Consider the following 11,517-nt stretch of genomic DNA (forward strand, 5'->3'; position numbering starts at 1 on the left):
TTGGCTAGGATTTTGTTGAGAATTTTTGCATCTATATTCCTGAAGGATCAAGCCCTGACTTTTGTTATTGAAGGATTATCTGGACAAATTACTGAATGATGCAGAAATCATCAAGAGAAGATGGAAGGAATACACAGAGTCACTATACCAAAAGGAAATGGTTGATTTTCAACCATTGGCAAAGAACAAGGTATCAGGAATTGATGGAATAAAAATTGAAATATTTCAAGAAAATGAGACAGCACTGGAGGCACTCACTCATCTTTGCCAAGAAATTTGGAAGACAAATATCTGGCCAACTGATTGGAAGAGATCCATATTTGTGACCATTGCAAAGTGAGGTGACCCAGTGGAATGCAGAAATTACTGGACAATATTTTTGATATCCCATGTGAGTAAAGTTTTACTAAAGATAATACAGAAAGAGCAGCAACCACACATTGACAGAGATCTTCCAGAGGTTAAAGCTGGATTCAGAAGAGGATGTGAAATGAGGGATAACATTACTGACGTCAGATGGATCTTGGCTGTAAGCAGAGAATACCAGAAAGATGCTTACCTGTGCTTTATTAACTACACAAAGGCTTTAGAGTTTGTGGATCATGACAAGCAATGGACAACATTTCGAAGTATGAGTATTCCAGAACAATTAAGATTGGGAACGCTCGTGAGGAATCTGTACATGAATCAAGAGGCAGTTGTTTGAACAGAACATGGGAACACTGAATGGTTTAAAATAAGAAAGGTGTGTGACAAGGTTGTATTCTTTCACCATACTTATTCAACCTGTATACTGAGCAAATAATCTGAGAAGCTGGGTTATATGAAGAAAAACATGGCATCAGGATTGGAGGAAGACTCATCAACAACCTGTGACATACAGATGATACAACCTTGCTTGCTGAAAGTGAAGAGGACTTATGATACTTACTTATGAAGATCTAAAAGCATAGCCTTCAGTGTGGATTGCATCTCAATGTAACGAAAACAAAAATGCTCACCACTGGACCAATAAACAACACTCTTATCAATGGAGAAAAGATTGAAGTTGTCAAGGACTTCTTTCTTCTTGGATCAACCATCAGCATTCATAGAAGCAGCAATCTAGAGATCAAACGATGTATTGCATTAGGCAAATCTGCTGCACCAGACCTTTTGAAAGTGTTGAAGAGCAAAGATGTCCACTTGAGGACTAAGGTGTGCCTGACCCAAGCCATGATACTTTCAATAACTTCATATGCATGTGAAAGCTGGACAGTGAATAAGGAAGACAATAGAAGAATTGATGCTTTTGAGTTATGGTTTTGAAGGAGAACATTGAAAGTACCATGGGCTTCGAAAAGAACAAACAGATCTGTGCTGGAAGAAGTGCAACCAGAGTACTCAAGATGGCCAAACTTTGCCTCTCATTACTTTGAACATATTGTCAGAAGGGACTTGTCACTGGAGAAAGGTATCACGTTTGGTAAATTGGAGGGTCAGAGAAAAAGAGGAAGACCCCCACAAGATGGATTGGCAAAGTGACAGCCTCAATGGGTCAAGTGTGGCAACAATTGTGAGGTTGACCCAGGATTGGGCAGGGTTTCATTCTGTTGTGCATAGGGTAGCTATGAGTTGGTACCGACTAGATGACACCTAACAACAACAAGCAGTTACGTAATTGAATCAGTTTCCATTACAGTTACAATCAGCTACAATCTAATTTTATACATCAAAGACAGAGAATATTCTCCTAAATTCCAGCTATAGATCAATTGTCAGTACTAGTTTTTTTGTGTTTTATTTATTTATTTATTTTTTTAAGAGTCTTTCTAGATATTTTAGTTGGCAACAGGGACTACAGACATACTGTGATATAAACCTGAGGTTTTGTAAGACAATTCAAATTTGGCCAATGAAAGGGGTTGTTTTTCCTCTTGAGAGTGATTTGACAACTTAAAGAACTCCTGTGGCATACAGATTAATTTTCATGTTAAAACCAGTCTTCAGGAAAACCAGAACCTCTGAGTCACCTGCTAACCTGCCTCTTCTCTCACTGTTCTTGGTAACCATATGAAGTTAGTTACTTGGCCTTGTCACAAGGCTGCACACTCTAAAGAACTTTAAATGTTTGGAAGACATTGACAAACAGAGCACCCTGCTCTGTTTGCCTCATCAGATGAATACCAAAACCCTTGTCAAGGTGACAGAGCTATTAAGTGTCTATTCACACAGCAATCAGAAATTTGAGCATCAATCAGTAATCATAAAGTCAGGGGCATTTTCTCACAAAGTCAGAAATTCAGAGGGCTTTCATAAGCTAATCAGCAGGCAACAAATAGACAATCAATCTAATTAGCTGCTCACATTCAGATGGCAATCAAATCCACACAGTGAGCTTCATTAGTGATGATATTGAAAATTGTGATCTGTGCAGTATTCAGCTAGAAAATGAATATCCTTTTTTGTAAATAGGTAAGGAGTATGTGGCTATACTATGTCAAAAACCAGAAGCCTAATTGATGTCTATTTTTGCTTTTCTGATGACCTAAATGTGATGGGAGAGGGTAGAAAAATATATTAATAGCTTTGTCAATTGCACATCAGTAAACTCTGAAGTGTGTTCTATCTTAGAAGAAAATCAAAGTAGAGAAGGAGATGGAGGGGCAGACAAAAACTCTGGAAATTTAACATTTTCTATGAAGCTGTCAAGAATTAATGCTAAGTTAAACATCTTTTCACTTTTGAAATATACATTTTTGTGACAGTAGTCACCAAACCACTCCTTGGCAGATAATCTTAAGAACCCATCTCTTTATCAATGTAAGACCACCATCATCCCTATTCCCAAAGTAACCATCTGCCAGAAAAATATCAGTCACATTGGTTACAAGGCTCTCTCTTCACAAACCAGAATGATAACCATGCATCAGGATTTGGAGGGTAATTATGGAATAGACACAATCACTGCTTCCAGGAGTTCATATTACATTTGGGCGATACTATTAAAAAATATAAACTAATTTAGAAATATAATGAAATAGCTAAATATAATCTTATAAGATTGTATATTTCAAGAATTAAAATTTGAAAAAAGGGGAGGTCACTAAAATATGGGGTGTTATAAGTGACTTCTGGAAAAACTTAGAGGCCAGAATGGGTTCCTGCTTTTAAAGTGATATGTTTCTAAATTACCAGTCTATTTCAATAACATTGGTACTGATTTTTTGTGAAACTTAAAATATGCTTCAGAAGCTAGTAAGTAACTGTGACATAATATATAGCTTAAAGGGGAAAACTTAACACATGAAGCCTCATTGGTTTTCAAGTTTTGCTCAGCTTAGCATGTGTTTCTTTTTTTTTTTTTTTCCTTAAACTTTTAATTGTGATTTGAGTGAAGGTTTATAGACAAAATCATCAGTTTTACATCCAACAAATCATACATTTGCTTCATCTCAGTGATTGCAATCCCCTTCATGTAACAATTATCCCGTTTTCTCGCTGTGATCTCTACTTCCAGTGCACTCACCTTCTCAACTTTGTCCTTGGGTAAATGCTGCTCTTTTGATTTTGAATGATTGACCATTCTGTCATTTATAGTGAGCATACTTTATTAGTGTTGCTGTTCCCACTATATACCTATCTACTGTTTAGCTGAAAGTTGGACCATGAAAGTGAGTTCCTTTCTAGACCTGAAGGGTGGTCAAGAGCCCTAGTCTCAGGCTGTCATAGACTCTTTCTGAAAAGTAAGCCAAGTTTGTTGTGTGTGTGTGTTTAAATAATACTGAATTTTGTTCTACATATTAAGATGCTCTATCTCAGAGTTCTGGTGTGGCACTATGGGAGAAAGCACAACTGCAACTTTGGTTTGAAATACAAGGTTGACAGTTTAAATTCACCAGCTGCTTCTTGCAAACACTGTACGAAGTTGCTATGAGTTGGAGTCAACTCCCGGAAGTTAACAACATCTGGGAGCTTCTAATGTGATCCCTTTCAAAGCAGTTGGTAGTGGTAGCTGGGCACCAGCTAGTTCTTCTGCTCTCAGAGTCATGAAGACTCTTGTTCACATTCTCCATTAGTCTGCTGGACTAGTTGAGTCAAAGCCAACTCAGTTCTAATCACTGTTCTTTATTTTGCACGTGGAGAGACTAATAGCTACACCTTACACTACAGCTCATGAACTTTTAAGATTCCAGACACTCTTCACCAAAGTAGAATGTAGAATAGGACTTTTGTGGACTTTTATGCCAAATGACCATGGTGTCTCCTGAGACTATGGTCCTGAGTCCCCAGGTCCATCAATTAATTGCTTTAAGATATTTGATATGATCTAATTAGTTTTCACCATTCTGCCTGCTATATGTTCTACCACATCATAGTGGTGTTTTCAGGAAAGGTAAATTACCCAGGTATCAATATCCTCTTTCAAGCTCTTATATATTTGTGGTATATATATAGCTGTTGTTAAGTACCATGGAGTCGGTTCTGACTCATAGTGACCCTGCACTTACAGGAGCAGAAAGCCTCATCTTTCTCCCATGGAATGACTGGTAGCTTTGAACTTGCAACGTTGAGGTTAGCAGCACAATTCATAACCACTATGCTTATATATATATATATATAAAGTCCACTTTTCCTCCCATACCCACTCAGCCTTGTGTTTTAGTCTAAGTATCTATTCACAGAACATTGTTGTTACAAGGTAGTGTATATATCACTGTTTACCTCTATCCCCTTTAGCTCTTTCATACTTCCCTGTGTCTTCACCTGTCCATCATTCTTCTGCCAACCTACCTCTTTGCCTTCCCACTTCTGGTATATTGCCCTTTGCATCATACCAGTTAACGCATCTACTCTCTAGCCAGTGAATTACTCTCCCTTCCTCTCCACCCAAGGTAACCATCAAAGAAAGTTTCTTTTAGTCTGAAAACCTTTTCTTGAGTTTTTGCAATAGTTGTCTCATACAATATTTGTCCTTTGTGATTGAAAAATTTCACTCAGGAAAGTGTCCTCTAGGTTTATCCATGTTATGAAGTGATTTGTAGATTTATCATTATTCAGTGTTGCATAGTATTCCATTGTGTGTATGTACCCAAGTTTGCTTATCAAGCTCTTGTATATGTGTGGGATATATATATATATATGTTGTTGCTAAGAACCATTCTTCCATTGATGGACATTTAAGCTGTCTCTATCTTTTTGCTATTGTGAATAGTGCTGTGATGAATATTGGTGTGCATATATCTACTCATGTTCTGGCCCTTATTTCTTGTGGATATACATCAAGTAGAGGGATTGCTGGGTCATATAGTCCTGCTGTGGTGCTACAGGATAATGCCCTGGACTCCAGGTTAGTTTGAACCACAGGGTTGGTGGTTGAAATTCACCAACCACTCTTCAGAACCCTATGCAAGGTAGCGATGGGTCGGAACCAACTCAACGGCACTTGACAACAAAAACAACATGGTGTTTCTATTTCTAACTTTCTGAGGAAGCACCATACGATTTTCCACAGTGATTGAATTTTACATTCCCGCCAGCAATATAAGAGAGTCCCAGTCTCTCCACACCCTCACCAGTATTTACTGTTTTCTATGTTTTGACCTTTGTTGTTAATGCTGGTATGAGATGATACCTCACTGTTATTTTGGTTTGCATCTATCTAATGGAGTCCTGGTGTGGCACTGTGGGCTAATACATCAGACTACAAAATCGTTTGAACTGCAAGGCCGATGCTTCAAGCTCATCAGCTGCTCCTTGGAAACCCTATAGGGTTGCTATGGATCGGAAGCGACTCGATGGCAACTTAACAACAACAACACTAATTACTAATATTCATGAACATTTCTTCATATATTTATTAGCTGCCTGAATGTCTTCCTTGGTGAACTGTCTGTTCATATCCTGCACCCATTTTATAACTGAGTTGTCTTTTTACTTGTAGAGGTGTTATAGTTTTCTACACATTTTAGAGATTAATTCCATGTCTGAAATGTCATTGTAAATCTTTTTTTCGACATCTGTGGGTTCCCTTTTTAGTCTTCTGGTGAAATCTTTCGATGCACATAAGTGTCTGATTTTTAAGAGGTCACATTCATCTGTTTTGTCTACATTTGTGTGTTTTCAGTAATATTTGATTGTGCATGTATGTCATGAATTAGAGCCCCGAAGTGTGTCCCTATTTTCCATTGATGATCTTTATAGATCTAGATTTTACATTGAGGTGTTTAATCCATATTGGTAATCCTGGTGTGACACTGTAGGATAATCACTAGACTGCAAGATTAGTTTGAAATGTGATAAAGATCAGATTTTTCCATCTATTTAAAGAATGATGTTGGGATTTACATTGGGATTGTGCTTTATTGTTGTGGGTAGTGCTAATATGTTCACAATGTTAAGTCTTCCTATCCAGAAGCATTGTATAGTCTTCCATTTCTGTAAATCTCTTTTGGTTTCTTGTAGTAGTATTTTGTAGTTTTCTTTGTATAGGTCTTTTGTTTCTCTGGTTAGATTAACTCCTAAGTAGTTCACTGTTTGGGTGGCCATTGTAAATAGTATTGTTTTCCTAATTTCTTTTTCAGAGTTACCTTTATTGGTATAGAGGAATCCAACTGATTTTTGTATATTTATCTTGAACCTTGCTATTTTGCTAACAATTTCAATGAGTTACAATTATTTCCTTGCTAAGTCTTTGGGATTTTCTATGTATAAGATCATATAATCGGCAATTAGAGAGAATTTTATTACTTCTTTGCCAGTTTGGATGCATTAAATTTCCCTGTTTTGCCTTATAGCTCTAGCTTGACTTTTAACACAATATTGAAGAGGAATAGTTATAAAGGGCATCCTTGTCTGGTTGCTGTTCACAAAGGGAATGCTTTCTGTTTCTTTCCATTGAGAGTAATGTTAGCTGCTAGATTTCTATTTATGCCTTTAATTATGTTGAGGAATTTCCCTTCAGTTTCCATTGTTTTATTTATATGGTGTATTATGTTGATTGTTTTTCTCATATTGAACCATCCTTGCATCTCTGGTATGAATCCCATTTGGTCAGAATGTATTATTTTTTTGATACTTTGTGAATTCGATTGACTAGGATTTTGTTGAGGATTTTTGCATCAATGTTCATGAGGAATATTGGTTTATAACTTTCTTTTCTAGTGATGCCTTTGCCTGGTTTTGGTGTGAGGGATACACTTGCTTCATAAACATATTCAAGAATCTTCTATCCTTTTTCACATGCTATAATAGTTTGAGTAAAATTGATGTCACCTCTTCACAGAATGCTTGGTAGATAGAACTCATCATTGAAGATATCTGAACCTGCACTTCTTTGTTGTTGTTGGAAGATTTTTAGTTACCTGTTTAATTTCTTCTTTTGTTACATTCAAGTTTACAACTTCACTTTGTGTTAGTTTAAGTAGGTTGTAATATTCTAAAACATTATACATTTGTTCTAAACTTTCTAATTTATTGGAGTATAATTCTTCATAGTCTTCTGTTATCATCCTTCTTATTTCATTTGGTTCTCTTGTGATGCCACCCATATAGTTTCTTATCCATATTGTGTCTTCTCCTTCTTTTCTTTTGTCAGATTTCCCAATGGTTTTTCCATTTTATTTCTGCCCATTTCAAGGAGAGGTGACCAAAAGGAATACGGACATCATCAGACATTATCATTAATATGTCATGAAAGTAAAATTTTGCTAAAGATAATGCAAAAATGGCTGCAACCATACATTAACAGAGAACTTCCAGAGATTCACGCTGGATTCAAAAGAGGATGTGGAATGAGGGGTATCATTGCTGATATCAGATGGATTTTAGCTGAAAGCAGAAAATACAAAGAAGTTGTATTCCTGTGCTTAATTGACTATGCAAATGTTTTCAATTTTGTGGATCATGGCAAGTTTAGGACTACATTGCAGAGAATGAGAGTTCTATAACACTTAAGTGTGCTTATGAGGAACCTGTATATAGACCAAGAGACAGTTGTTTGAACAGAACAAGGGTAAGCCAAAGGGTTTAAAATTAGGAAAGGTGAATGCCAGGGTTGTATTCTTTCAACATTACTTATACAATATGTATGCTAAGCACATAATCTGAGAAGCTGGATTATAAGAAGAAAAATGTGGCAACAGGATTGACTCACTAATAATCTGTAATATACAGATGATACAACCTTGTTTCCTGAAAGCAAAGAGGATTTACAATACTTACTGATGAATATTAAATACCATAGCCCTTTGGTATGGGTTGCACCTCAAGGTAAAGAAAACAAAAATCCTCACCACTGAATCAATAAATAATATCATATAAATGGATAAAAGATTGAAGTTGTCATAGACTTCATTTTGCTCAGATCAACCTTCAACACTCATGGAAGCAGGTGTCAAGAACTCAAATGATATATTGCATTACACAAATCTACTGCATAAGACCTGTTTAAAGTGTTGAAGATCAAAGATGTCAGTTTGAAGACTAAGGTGAGTCTGACCCAAGTCATGGTATTCTCAATAACCTCATATTCATGTGAGAATTGGACAGTGAATAAAGAAGACCATTGAAGAGTTGATGCATTTAAGTTACGGTATTAGAGGAGAATATTTAAAGTATCATGGACTGCCAAAAGAACAAACAGACCTGTGCTGGAAGAAGTATAGCCAGAATACTCATTGGAAGCCAAGATAGCCAGACTTGGTTTCTCATACACATTATCAGAAAGGACCAATCTCTATTGAAGGGTATCTTGCTTGGTAAAGTGGAGAGTCAGATAAAAAGAAGAAGACCCCACAATGGCATGGACTGGTGTTGATACAAGTTTAAATGAAAAATGTTTTTAAAAGTTCAGAGATACCATGCCATATACAACATGTGCCCATTTAGACTAAATTAAGCTTCTAAAGGGACAGCATCATGTGCCACACATCTTGGGGCATCTACAACAGACTAAGACATATCAGATATTTTAATTAAAGAAAGACTAAGTAGTTGGTGGTCTGCTTTTAAATACACTAGTCCTTCAAGTTTCTGCTCCACATTCATCTTCTGTTAAATGCCCTTCCTGACCCCTACATCTCTCTTTGGTGTCCTATATGCTATATCTTCATTCATATTTTTAACTCATCCCATATCTAAAGGCTTTATTACACACATTTATTAACATTTTTAATATTCAACTTTAAATTCAGATTGAGTGTCCTGGTGTAGAACTGTAAAATAAGCATAGGACTGGTAACTGCAAGATTGGCAATACAAATCCATCTTGGAAATCCCAAACAGGGTTGCTAGGAGTCAGAATAGACTTGAAAGCATACAACAATAATAACAGCAATAATAGATTGAACCACCACCCATCTGTCAGTGTGTTGTACTGTGGTGGCTAGAGTATTACTGTGATACTAGAAGCTATGCTTGAGGACTAAGGTGTGCCTGACCCAGGCCATTATAATTTCAATAACCTCATATGGATGTGAAAGCTGGAGAGTGAATAAGGAAGATCATAGAAGAATTGATGCCTTTGAGTTGTGGTGTTGGAGGAGAATACTGAAAGTTCCATGGGCTGCCAAAAGAGCCAATAGATCTGTTTTAGAAGAAGTGCAGCCAGAGCGCTCTTTGGAGGCCAGGATGGCTAAGTTTTGTCTCTCATACTTTGGACATATTGTCAGGAGGGAACAGTCACTGGAGAAGGATATCATGCTGGTAAGGTGGAGGGTCAGAGAAAAAGAGGAAGACCTCCACGAGATGGCAGCAGTAGTGAGGTTGGCCCAGGATTGGACATTGTTTCGTTCTGCTGTGTATGGGGTTGCTATGAGTCGGTTCCAACTCGATGGCACCTGACAACAACAACCATAGAAGCTATGTCATCAGTATTTCAAAAACCAGCATGGTCACTCCTGTTGGACAGGCTTTAGCAAACTTCCAGACTAGACAGGCTAGGAATAAGTGCCTATCAATCTAATTCTGAAAACTAACCACAGAAAATAATGGATCATACCAAACACCATCTTAGTCATTTGCTTTGCACACATCATCAGGAAGGATCAGTCACTGGAGAAGACAACATATTTGGTAAAATAGATGGTCAGCGACAGTGAGAGAAAGACCTTTGTTAAAATGGATTGGCACAATAGTCACAGTACTGTATTTTAACATTCCAGTGATCATGAGGATGATATATAGGACCAGGCAGCAATGGACTCCATTGTATACAAATTACCATAAGTTGGAATCAATCCAAGGGCAACAATATATCTACTTATGAGTCTGAAAACTCCCTTAGGGTGAGCAATGTGTAACCTATAACTCTGTAACCCATCAGATAATATGTGTCCAAAGAACATATGAATGAATAATCATTTTACAATTAGTTTGATATGTGTAAAATCTTATTGAGTTTTATTGAAGCAAAATGCTTTACACACTGAAGAAGCCAGTAAGGGGATTTATTATGAACACTTAATGCCCCAAAGGCTATGCTTGAGACATAAAACCATGTCTCTCACTTCTAGAAGTTTCTGTAGCTATCCAAGACCGATCACTCATGAACTCACACTGCAGGAAGTATAGTATTAGGGCTGGAGAGAATAAGCATGCAAAGTCTGAAAACCTGGTTTATGATTTAAATTTTTTTAAAAATCTAAGAGGTATTTGAGGTTTTTGTTATATTGAAAGAAAAAATTAAAATTCAGGGCTATAAAATGAGAACATGGTATATCTTAAGGGAGAAAGCAGGAACTGACTTTATACAAAGAAACCCCTAGTCTTAGAAAAATGACAGTAATTTCATTGAAAATATTTAAGCTTCTACATTTCAAGATAGAATTTTCAGATGAGACATACCATAAATGAACTAGAAAATAAAATTCCTGTGAGTGAAGTAATCTGCGAGTTTCATTTGTTTTCTCCAGTTTTGATGTCTCACAGCACCGAGCATTGGCTGACATAAAGCCTAGCCATTCCTGACAACAACATTGAACAGTTAAAGCTGAGAGCCTGGAGCCCCTGGTCACAGCAGCAGCTCCCCAACTACAGCAGGCACTGAAGAAGGTGTTGCAGGTTCTGTGACCTAGTTCTAGTTGGAACCCTGACGCTTTGTTATTGCAATATGTCCTGAGATGAGAGATTGCTCACTTAGCTCTGCTTAGCAGGGAAGGCTGACTACATGTTATGCAGAAATAGGCCTGATGACATATAGTCATTCTATTAATTACTAAGTGCTATTGCACATGGCAAGGAGCTCTGGTAGCATAGTGGCTATGAGTCAGGCTTCTAACCTCAAGGTCATTAGTTCAAAACTACCAGCAGTTCTGCCCAAGAAAAAAGAGGCTTTCTGCTGCCATAAAGATTTACAACCTCAGAAATCCTATGCAGGGCTGCTATGAGTCAGAACCAACTCCATAGCATACCACGACCACCACCACCACCACCACTGCATGATGCCGTCTGGCTGAGGTGGGGTAACTTTCCCTCAATCCTGTTTCAGAAAGCATCCTCTCCATTCTTCGCTGAAATATATTCTTAGTGATAAAAAAA

Source organism: Chrysochloris asiatica, unplaced genomic scaffold (genome assembly GCF_000296735.1).
Source record: "Chrysochloris asiatica unplaced genomic scaffold, ChrAsi1.0 scaffold00016, whole genome shotgun sequence".
Classification (NCBI taxonomy): domain Eukaryota; kingdom Metazoa; phylum Chordata; class Mammalia; order Afrosoricida; family Chrysochloridae; genus Chrysochloris; species Chrysochloris asiatica.